We start from the raw sequence: 8,384 nt of genomic DNA on the forward strand, positions 1-8,384 counted from the left end.
GCATTCATCTTGAAAAATTTATTTATAAACCCTTACACATAACATACATTTAACAAAAATGTTTTGCTTCATATTCTTCTGTTAATGATAATATTTTTATCATCTTTTGTAAATGTTGTCTGAGTCTTCTGTTTAGTTTTGTCTGTTAGTTAATTGAATAATTTTTGTCCCTGGTTTATTAGTCTCGACTGTTCTTGTCTTGCTTTAGAAGGTTGTATATGATATTGTTCTGATATTCTCGTATCATGTCCATGTTTACTACAATTTTTTTCAAGTTTTAGTTCTTTGTCTACAATTACATCAGTAACCAATTTGTGAATAAATCTTAAGGATTCTAGTGGAAAAAGTTCGGTTACATTTAATTGTTTAGTTTGTTTAAAGTGTTCTTTAGTTGCTGTTAGATAAGGGAGGTCATATATTATACTAACTTAGATATTTTATTTTTCTGTCTTTGTAGTCTGTTTATTTATTTAAAATCATTAATATTTAGAATCGGATCAAATACTTTTATAATCAACTATTATGATCGTCTAGACTACTTTCATATCTTTATCTATATATTTAGTTTAGAATTCAGAAGGATTTTGGCTGTTTGATATTCTTGCACAAATTAATATCCACCTGTATAAATGCCCAAGATATCCTTGCTCGGATAAACTTAAATGTACCTCGCCGTAACTTGCGTACCAATCCTGTCTTTGTTATGAGAAATTATAAAACTAACATCGGATTCTTTTCCCCTCTGCCAAGGATCCTCAGAACAGTGAACAAAATCTCACTTTACGGTACTGTCGATGTGTTCCCGCAGCAAGGGCAGGCATTTAAGAAGCAAGCGGTGTTGTCTCTCCTGACTCGCAATGTCACGCTTGTCATTTCCGCCTAGATTATGCCACATTATCTTTATTATACCTTTTGTTCATTATACATTTGTAAATTTAATTAGATTTTAAGACTGTTTGAATTAAGTATTACTCATTAATGCTAATCTATTAGGGCTTATTTAAGTCTGCTGATTGGCTTTTTATAATAATAATAGTAGTTGCTTATAACACATTTTAGTTTTTACGCAGGCTTTATACAATATAATTTTTCCGTTTTTGGAACAAAGTTTTTGATTAAAAAAAATATTTATCCTGATATCTCGTTATCATCACTATGGTGATTACATTCGATAAGGAGAGTTTAGGAGCTGTTTCGATTAGCGCAGGACAGAGATGCTTTCGCTGCAGTGATCGCCATCCTCAGACAGACCTGACAAAGCACCTGAAGAAGAAGATTATCACATAAGCCGCTAGGCATCGCCACCCGTTAACATTCGTTCTCGGAGTCTTTCCCTAAAAACCACTAGAAATGTTTGCTTATCCCTTACACAAATAATGATTACATATTTTGCAATCGAGTTTTCCAATAAATAACAAGTTGCAATGCAAATAAATCAGTGTAAGTATATTTACCCACGTACATGAATGTTTGTACGTAATGTTTGTATAGACAATAATATACCTTAACATAATTTTAGCACAAGTAAGTACTTACTAGCATATCGCTAATTATTTATATTAGCAGCTAAGTGGAAATATATTATTAGCAATTATTTGCTCCTTAATTTATACACTGCTATGTTAATATTGACATTCTATTAATATGATATTATCTTAGAAATGCCTCCGGTTAGACCCAGTAGTATTTTAAATTATTGATTATGTGAAAAGTTATTATCATGCCCAGTAGTGTGGTAAATTATTGACTGTGCGAAAAGTAATTATTATGCGTCATTTTCCTTAACGAAATTATGACAAATTGTATACAAAAAATTACCGCTTACCTTTTGATGATTCAGATCATATTCAGTGAGAATTTTGCGAAACTCCGTTTCAAAGTGTTATTTTGTTATTTTAGATTTTTTTTTCTTTTTTATTTATGTATTCAATTGTAAAAGTACACATTAATAAAAATTAAGATACATAAAAAGAAATAAACATAAAAAATACAAAAACTTCACCAAGCCCCTTTTTGATTCAGATTTTATTTTGATTTTTATTATAATTATCTTCGGTGGAAGAATGTTAAAGTCTACTGAACACAATTTTAAGATAAATATATTCGATAAAACCTTGCATAAAACAAAAGCAATAAAAAAAAAAAAAGACGAATTATTCAAATATGCTTTAAAGGAACCAAATATACGGCTAGTTTATAAATGAGCATTTTCAATTTCAACTAACATGAATTTAGCAAAGACCTTAATTATTTTTAAAAGCATTGTTTCGAATTCCCGTTAAATAAAAACCGAATGAAAAAAAGAAAAGTATGTATAAAACACTACGTTAAAACGGGGAATATTCATTAAATGAGGGTAAATATCTTCTTATGGGGAAGATGAAAGTAGATACTTACTTTCGGCAAATTTGAACATCATCATAATTCTGTGAATACTTATTATGGTAATGACTTCGAGGTTAGGGTCTCTGGGGATTCCCGCCAATTGGGGGAAGGTAATGCTTGAAATATTGAGGGATGGAACATTAAAATCAAACGGATTAGGGTTGGAACCCGTGGAAGTGTGGTTATCCTTCAACTGCTCCATCAAATTATTGCACGACATATTAATAACCCCCACGACCCTTTAATCTTAAATTTGCATTATTTTACTACCTTTATATAAGGGTTAGAAGAAATTATGTTTATTTTCGTCCATTATTGGTCTAGTGTAAAAAATAATTTGTCAATATATCTCACAAAAGAGGAAAAAACATAATATTATAACCTTTCGTTGGCGCCTTTGAGTGATCACTTTAAATACAGAATAATATTCACAATTCTGCCCTAGCTTTATTGTTATTTATTTATTAATTAATTACATCATACATACATTTGTTAAGAACAGAGACACAGTTTATAGCGACACAATCAGGAACGACCCATGTCTGTGAACTTGCTCCGACTCGGGGCACTTTTAATACATTCACACACATATATACATATATATTCGCACATACATATTTATATTATATTTTATACATACATATACATATATATTAAGTTTAAACACATCATTGATACTGTACACATTATTACATTTTACATTTATGAATACATATTAATCATTTACCAGTTAGTCCATATTTGATCGCAGAAATCCATTCCCGTTCGAGCAAACCAGTTACTCAAACCAGATTTGAAGTTCGAAAATGACTCAGATTCCTTTGTTACCTGATCTAGTAAATTAAAAATTCTTGGACCTACCACAGAGAAATGTCTCTTAGCCAAAGTGGTTTTACTTTTTGGTACGTAGTAATTTACTTTTGAGGAATATCTTGTTATTATTTCCTGTTGTGTTTTTTGTTTACTACTTGTGGTCCAAAAGTTGATCAGACATGACTTATAATAGATTTGTCTAATTGAAAGGACTTTGGCCTCTTTAAACAATAAATTCAATGAAAAGGTAGGAGGATATTTAAATATTATTTTTAGTGTGGTTTTTTGGGTTATCATGAGCGGTCTGTAGATTGTCTGAATTAATTAAACCATTGAGTTTAAGAGGAAGCACACAAATTGAAAAGCATTTTCAGGCGTTGTTCAGTAGTATTATGTTAAATGATTTAGCTAGTTGCAACTCACTCATATCAATTAAGGTTTTCACTTTATTACTTCACAAAAGTTAACTGATGAAGTATTATTTTTTTTTTACCAAACCAAGCTTACGCATTTTTCTTATTATTATTTGTGTATTGTATTGACAACGCTATAATTCTTTAAAGTTTTGCCATATTTTAATTACTCCGACCATGTCGTCACGAGTTTTTGTCGGTAAATTGAGTTGAAATGAATAAAGAGAACTCCATACGTATGAAAACATGCTAAACATGGCTTCCCGGAAACCGGAAATTTACCACAAAACATAATTGAACGTAGTTGTGAAAATGGTTTATAATCTAATCTACACAACACTTGGAAAGTTTTTTACACTATCTCAACAGAAAAACCAAAAATGAATTTTTAAATAACGTAAATGGGGGCTAGGTTTCATACCGTCCATGCGCTCTGTAGCAGCAAGACATAATGTAATCTTGCTCCTATCTGTTATCTGTTACTGAATTAAATTATAATTTTAAACGAGGAACTTGAATCCCAACCGTCAATGCGTTATGTAGCTGCAAGACGTGTTGGGATATTGTAAAGCGCACTTGAGGTGATTTTCACAAAAATGGCGCTATATGCATTATCCACAATAATAGTAGCTGCTTTAATAGGTAAATATTATCAACTATTAAATATCTAAATTTAGTAAATGGGGTCTAGAACTCCAACTGTCCATGCGCTCAGAAGCTGCAAGTCTTGTTGCAATCTCACTTCTAATTTAATAAATTTGTTTTTTATTTAGTTTTTTAAAATATCATAAAAACTCTAAACTTCATTGTAACATAAAATAAAAATAAAAAATGCAAATAGGGGCTAGATTACTTAATGTCCATGCGCTTTGTAGCTGCAAGACGTGCTCCTATATATCAGAATTGTAATATTTCATAATTGGAGACAAGGAACTAGAATCCCAACCGTTCATGCGCTCTGTAGCTGCAAGACGTGCTAGGATATTTATTTATTGTACAGCGATCTTGAGGTGATTTTTATAAAAAAAAATGCGATATAAATTATACAAATATATATATATATATATACATATGTATGCATATATAACTTCGCAAACATCAACAGATGAACAAATTTACGGAATATAGATGTTCAAATATGAGCAGAATGGTGAATGTTACACAGTATGTAAAGTGGCTACTTAAACCAGCCAATGATAGGTCATAAGCCCTGTAGACGCCTAGACTTCTATAATACCTTCTCTGTTAGTGTATGTTAATGAAAAAACATTGTTTGATCTGTTTTTGCGAGATATCGCATGATATTTTTCGTTACCAACGGAGTTTTGAAATGTTTCCTTTTGAACGTATTCCAATATTATTCAAGAAATCACAAGATTACGTTGCCTGCATAAAATTAAGAATAGCCCAGAAGGAGCGTAGAATCATATTTAAATACATCGGACTGTGTCCCATAATCCCCCCCCCTATACTCTACTTTCACCCGCGCCCATTCGTGATGTCGCTGCGTAATGTTGCACGATAGGAAAAAATATAATCATAACACAAATGTAAGGTAAAAAAAAAAGCAATCTGTTAATTTCTCAAAAACTTTATTGTGCTCGCGGAAATATTGATTGACACAACAGAGTAAATAAGTAAAGGGTCATTTAATAAGAGTAATTGAATTAATGAACTTTAAACTTAAAATGTAAAACAAATTTTATTTTACATAAAAAATGATATTTTCATATCATGTTAAATAATATTTGATGTTAAAAAGATAATGTCGGTCAAATGTCCACCACATAGTTGTTTAATCCGAGGTCCAATTTTCAGAAGTTCTCTCATAAGACGAGCAAAGTAGGGTAAAAAAAAATACTACCTTTTCTTCGACAGTCTGACAGATGAAAAAATAATTCAAATTTTTATTTATGTATTTGCTACATATTTATTTATTTTACACTTTATATACATATACAATAAATGTATATATAAGGGCGGGCATATTGCCTTAAGGCAATTTCTTCCTACCTACCCAAACCGTTCAGTTTGAGAAAATTATAAATACATGGACATATTGAATCTTACAATTTTATACAAAAATTAAAAGCAAAGATCAACAAAATAAATATATATAAAAAAAAACACTATACTATGAAGAGAGGAGAGGGGATGGGAAGGAAAGAAGAGGGATAAAGGAACAATTTAAATATTTAGATAGTGACATTTCAATCTCGACTTAAATGTAAATAAAGAAGGGGCGTCTCTAACATAAGTGGGTAGATTATTCCACAATCGAGCGGCTACTACTGTGAAAGAGGAGGCAAAAAAATAGAGCGATGACAGGGTATTAAAAGGGTTCTCTCGTTACTAGAACGAAGAGATAGTCCGTGTTGCGAAAGAGGTTGGATGAGCTCCCTCAGATAAACAGGCGAAGTGGGATTATTTAAAATATTGTGTAGAAGTGATAGAATGTGAATGTTACACATACACATTCATTTGCTAATTACACATGCAATGTGATTCCATCCTGTTTTTTTAAGATCCTAGCAGTATTTCTACACTTTAAAACGACACAACACAGCACAGTTGAATTCAAATCAGGGGTTGCGTACTGAGCGACGTCTACAAAGAAACTAATGGGTCAAAACTTAAACCTATTTATTTATGAGTAGTTTAGTCGCCTTCTGTTCGATGCTCGTATGCGGTTTCTGGACTATTCTTAATTCTATGGTTGCCTGTTTATAAGTATTGGACGTAAAACAGATGTTCAGATTCTGCGAATGTAGCCGTGAAAGGTTGATTGAGATGTACGAGTGTGTTTATTTGTGTAATTTTTTACATCATCGCGAAACCGGGTCAAAGAACCCTGTCGAACATGCTCGGATGAGAGCGCAAATGGCACAATTTTAAAATTTAAAAGTATTTCTTCATATATTTTAGGATTTGAAATTGATTTATTTATAAACCTTGGCGGATTACATTCATTTGAGATTTTTTTTTCTTTTTTCAATTAAGCCAGAATGAACATTTTTTGTTTTTTAAATCCATTAAAATATAAAAAAAATTTATCCTCGCTATGCGAATAATAACAGAACGTAGTTATGCAAAAAGCAGCCAGCCATAGACAAGGGAAACTGAGATAATAGCACTTTTTTTTTAAATGGTGACTAATAAAATCATCATAACTCAAAGGTTGGAATGTTTTTGAGTTTAACAAATAATTAACAATTATTACATGAGTTTTTTTTTTATATTACCGCAAAAACCTTATTATATATTTGACGAGTTTTAACGATTTTTAAAATACCGTTGGATTTTTCTAGTGCTGTGAGTGTTTTCTGCAAATTGAGAAATGCTGTTTTTGTAAACGAAACCATTTTCAGAAGGTGATTAATATAGTTTTTTCTATGAAAGCGGTCTGGCTGTTTTCAGCAGAACATAGAATTGACCTTACTGCGCCCGATAACACTAGTGTCTAATTTTTTCAAAATTGTGGACTGGCCACTTTCTGCGTAATTATGTTTATTTGTAAGAATGAAAGTGATTCCAATACCACAATAAATCTGTTTTACCGAAAAAGATAGAGCACGAGAATGAGCACGAGAATGGAACTTATAACAAGGAAGACAGAGACGCTTTTCTGTGACCGGTGTTTGTGTAAAGGAGACAAAAACAAAATGAGAAATTCCTTCAATCAGGCGGCCATTGGCAGTGAACAGGAGTGCACGCTTGTTAAATGACTAGTGTACTTATGATTTTTAAAATTTAATTTGTAATTACATGCCTTTAGTATGTAATAATTTTTATTAATTATGGAAAACGAATTATTACACAGTATGTTCCCAATGACCTAAAAGCTATTAAAACTAAAATGTCAACAAATAAATTCAAAGTAAATTTAAAGAAACAAATGAAAAAACTGCATAAAATTTTGATGAGAATGAATGTATTATTTTCCGTTTTTCTTTGTATATCCTATAAGTTTTTTTTTCTCATGTATTCGTACCTATATTCAAAATTATATAAATTCTAATAAATAAACAACTCTAACAGTGTAAGTCTCAGCACAAGAGTTAGTGTTTTTTTTGAGAGTTGCAGTTATAACATTTCCTAGATGTTCAATACTAGATTTGTGTAGAATAAAAAAACATGTACCATTTAAGAAATTTGTTAATTTAAAAAAAATTAAAAAATGTCTCAATGTTTTTTATTTTAAATCTTCTAGCTACGTATAAACGGATTAATGAAAAACTGTTCAAATTTTTTACTCTTTAAATTAATTTGTTATAACATGTCTGAGTATATTTAAAAATTATTTATTTATTGATTTAGTTCATTAATTATATATAGTACAAGCAGTAGGAACTTAAAGTAATACAATATCGTTGGTTACACGGGTTGACAAGCACTGACTTTAGAGATTAAGAGGCAACAGAGTTATTGTTTCAATACTCGGGGTTGATTTATGGTTCCGGGTGGCCGAAACACGTGGTGCGGTGCTTCGGTTTGCCGAACTATCTCTTCTTAGTAACATATGTCTCGTACCGTATTCAAAAGTTTGCGATAGAGCCAAACTGCCAGCCTTCGTACTTCACTGAGTAGGTACTCGGGATAAATTACTATGATCTGGGTTAATCAAATTATATGTCTGGCTAAAGAACTCAGTTGTACCAAATAAGGTATGCGACTAAGTTAGCAAGGGCTGACAGTATTATATGACCTACAGGAAGAGAGCCAAGGCGTAGCCAAGAACCTGAGAGTTCCAGATAAAGAAAGCAAGCTGGTTTG

The sequence above is a fragment of the Micrasema longulum genome, unplaced genomic scaffold, assembly GCF_059751315.1.
Source record: "Micrasema longulum isolate JH-2025_06_02 unplaced genomic scaffold, ASM5975131v1 h1tg000383l, whole genome shotgun sequence".
Lineage (NCBI taxonomy): Eukaryota > Metazoa > Arthropoda > Insecta > Trichoptera > Brachycentridae > Micrasema > Micrasema longulum.